Here is a 4,269-nt window from a genome sequence, read left to right on the forward strand (position 1 = left end):
GGCCACTGTATGAGTGTCTTGCATGCATCACCCAAAGTCATGATTTCATCATTGGGGGGCACAATAAGTGGGTTGGCTGACCAGTTATCTTGTACTGAATCGATGGACACCTTGGCATACCCAGATAGCAGAGCTGCGCCATGGACCTTTTCTATCACCGAGGGTTTGAAAGCCATGCCCTGAGCAACTTCCGGAGCGAAAGTTGGCTGGACCCTCACCAATAGAGCACATTGCGCTACGTTCTGCATTTGTAAAGTTTACAATTAATATTTAAATGTGTAAAGGTGTTGGAGTACATTTGGATCGGATAACATCAATTACCTCTATATTGTCCACTGCCGCTGGTGGTGTGACAGGGAGACCAGGGGCTGGCACCTCTGTGGATGCACAACTGGTCCTACCAGGGATAGGGCTTGTGTCATGATGTGTCCAAGGAGTTGGATGAACAACTTGTGGTGTGCCTCGGGGTATGTTCAAGTCGGTAAGGACCTTGTTAACCCTTTCTTCTACCTTGGCGTCCATGCTTGCTTGTAGCTCTTAAATGACCTCCACCTTAAGCTCAGCCTTTAAACGAGCGTCCCTCTTCCTTGGAGACTTTCCTTTTCCTGTATTGGGAGCTATATTGTGGCAGACCATGCTTACAAGCCACGTCGACGCCAATTCTCCGCGTCCGATCAGGATGTTCTTTGGTTCCGAGCGCCTTCGTTAGAATGTCGTCCTCACGCCTCTTCAAGAAGGACTCCACCTTGCTCTGTGAGGCTTTCCCATGGGATGTTTCTTTGGTTCCGAGCGCCTTCATAAGAAGGGCGGTGTGCTTGTCCAAGGGCGGCGTATTGGTGGTGTGTATGCATGATATTTAAAGTCGAAACCGGTTTGAGATTAAGCAAACCTTAAGCTAAAAGTCTTTCATGTCACATCTTTGACGGGCCATAGTTATGGCCTGACCGGTACTAAGTTTGGCCCTTTACGGATGACTCATTTCATCTTTGACGGGCCATAGTTATGGCCCATCACGGATGACTCATCCGTGACGGGCCTTTATTTGTCCCTTCATGAATGAGTGTCATCGGTGACGGGTACTGATTTTGGCCCTTCACGGATAAGTCGTGTTGGGCGTAAATTTCGGCCCGACAGATGATATGTCATCGGTGATGGACCAAACCGAATAGAGTCATCTACAACGGGTTTTATTTTGGCTCGTCACAGATAAGTGTGGGTGTGACGAGCTGCTAGGTTCCGTCATGGATGACCCGTCAAATTTGCTAGGTTCTGTAGTAGTGGATGTTATGTATTAAAAACAGGAGGAAGTACTGTCAATATTACAAGGGCATGCAAGTCCAGATCTCCCTAGAATACTTAGGTCGCATTCGGTTGTGGAGATGGTAAGTTAACTTACCCAGCGTGGAAAACGGAGTAACAGATTAGTACCTAATTAATTAATTATTGATTATTAAAAAATATGAAATAGATTAATATGATTTTTTAAAACAACTTTCCTATAGAAAGTTTTTGCGAAAAATACACCGTTTAACAGTTCGGGAAGCGTGCGTGCGGAAAACGAGAGAGCTAAGTTAACTTAGGTGTGTCTGGCTAACGTGGCCCTAATGTAACACCATTCTTATCTTTTGGAAGAATTTTTTCCTTAATCATTGGACGGCCTTCGTCCTCTCCCGAAATTTGGTAGATTGTCCCTTTTGGATCCAGAGTCATTTTCTCCAGTTTTACTGCATTTATTAGAATAAATCTTACTAATGCAATCTGGCCTTCATTACCATGAAATCCGGTTATATGTAAGCTCTCTTCAGATTTTAGTGATGGCGATGTATAATCACGTCCCTGGCAGGGGGTTCCTCGCAAATATCTATACATAGCATCTACACACAAAATGAAACAGATATCACCTTTTGTCATTATAAACAAATCAATAGCATGACAACCAAGCAGTGCACAAAATCTTTACTAATGGAAAATATGCAATAGGCCCATAAGCTAAAGCAGGTGCTGCTTTCAGTCGTCATGGATAATCAAATCATTCTGTAGATTAACCATGCAAACTATATGGAATTGTCTTGATCAAGTACGCATGGCATATTGTTTGGAAGAACTTTTAGTTTAGAGATGAACCATCGTAGCCCTATTTTTGAATAGTATAGATTATAGATCGATGATGAATTATTATGTGTATTGTATATAATTGCAGACTAGCTACTATTATGTGTTGTGTTTCCGCTCATGTCAACTTTGAATTTAAGTGGCCTAATAATTTAACATTGAATAGTTCCAGTTTCAATTTTGAAGGTGCAGATGACATGACAACCTACATCCAGATGAAGGCCTTCCAAATAAGGTGCTGCTTCCAAAAGATATGCTAGTTGCAGAACTGCATTTTTACCAAAGCGTTTAGCAAATCCAAAGGATATCTTCATGATCAGAAGCCTTAAATTGATAAATTTGATAGCTGGCCGTGTAAATCCAGGTATCTGAATGACGACAAGGAGAATCAGAAAGCAAATTCTGAACAAAGTTAAATTATATGTTTGATTGAAGATTTTGGAGGGTATATACACTGGGATTAAGGTACCTGAGTATTGACAGACACATCCACATGCAGTCTGTCAACATGAGGTAATCCAGCTGGAAGCCCAGTGAAAACATACTCAAGGTTGTCCTCAATAGGAGACGCAATGCTTGCAGTCTTAAGCTTCAAGCATTCGTGAAGTGCTATAATCACTTTAAAACGACCTCTATACTTAAATGTGGTGAGATTAGGGGCATGGAGCTCAATCTTGTTAATCTCACAGTCTTGCACAAACAAAAATTTCAGCCTCGGCAATGGTTCAGAAGCATGCAAAATATGTAGCTGGGAGCACATTCGGATTTTCAACCATTCTAGGGCAGGGCATTTCGGCAGGAAGTTCTGAAAGTTGTCCACAATAAGCACATGCTCCAAAGTAAGCATTTTAAGATTAGGAAAGCCAGAAATGTCTGGAGCTGGACCCAGAGTAACAGTATCAAGTCGAAGAACTTTGATGTGTGATCCATTTCTGTCACTGAAAAGATGGCAGGGGAAGCTGTAACTGTTTTTATGCGATCCTGTGTATGGAGAAAAGTTCAGAATGAAAACCCTTGCTTTCGATGCAATCGCAAAGGAAACCCATCCATCGATGTCAGGTGCATGCCTCTTCCTCTGCTCAAACTTAACAAGAAGTTTACTCACTCCTAGACCACTGTGTTTGCTCAAGATAAAATTGACTTTGTCAGTAAATCTCTTAGGGCCCAGCACTGTCTTACGCTGATCAGAACTTCGACAGAATGTTGAAGCACAGAAAAAGAGATTAGGATGGAAAGCCCAGGAACTTCTGAACATACTCGACACCATGCTCATCTGCGCCGCTTGCTTCAATGTTAGTTGTGATCTTATCCTTGACACAATGTCCTGGTGATGAATTTGGAGAAAACATCATCATTCAGTTCATGCATAAGCACATTTAGTAGAGTGCATCTTAAACATTTAACATACCTCAGGGAGAGACTGAAAATCAACCCATCGTGATGTTATCTTCTTGCTGTTATCTACCTCTACATGTGGGCTGAGCTCCAGTCTCCTTTTGTTGTTTACTAGACAGATCCCATCCACCATGACTGCTCTTCTGGCTGCTGTACTGTTACCCTGAAGACTTGAAGCAGTGAGCAATGGTTCAGGATGGCAAGATATATCTTTAGCAATGATAATAAAGAATAAACTGCCCAGCTAGAGTCTTACCGATGAGGTGTTCCAAACATCAGATGTTATTACCAGTATCATTGTTACACTTAATTACTAATTATTATGTAGACAGTGAACATCTTAGCTGTAGTGCGATGTGAAGTAGTAGTGAATAAACCATTGCCAGAGTGCAGTTAGTGTGTGTGTGTGTTAATTGTAACCAAGCAGGAATTAAAGAAATGATAAGAGGAAATTAAAGGTAAGAGATGATCCTTATGGGTTGTTGTCTCGTTCTTAACTTGTCAAATTAAGGAAAGTGAAACGGAGGAGGATGAATCTGATCAATCTCTACAGTCGCACATTGCCGGCTAGGTTGGCTAATCATCAAGTAAATTTCAGAATCTGTATATGTAACACAATTAGAAGGAAGGGAAGAAGCGAGAGATATGTAGTACCTGCGGCAGCGGCTTGGCGGGTGTTGCAGAGGAGGAAACAGCGTACTCCAAATAAATCGTCTCTCCTTCTAATTAGACTCGGTTCCGGGTGACCTCACCTGACCGGAT

The 4,269-nt window shown here is 42.1% G+C and overlaps 1 pseudogene; it reads right to left on the reverse strand.

Moving 5' to 3' along the window:
- Positions 1 to 1,579: 1,579 nt before the first annotated feature.
- Positions 1,580 to 3,805, reverse strand: LOC102713194 (annotated as a pseudogene).
- Between the last annotated feature and the right edge of the window lie 464 nt (positions 3,806 to 4,269).

This window comes from Oryza brachyantha, chromosome 6 (assembly GCF_000231095.2).
Source record: "Oryza brachyantha chromosome 6, ObraRS2, whole genome shotgun sequence".
NCBI classification, from domain to species: Eukaryota; Viridiplantae; Streptophyta; class Magnoliopsida; order Poales; family Poaceae; genus Oryza; species Oryza brachyantha.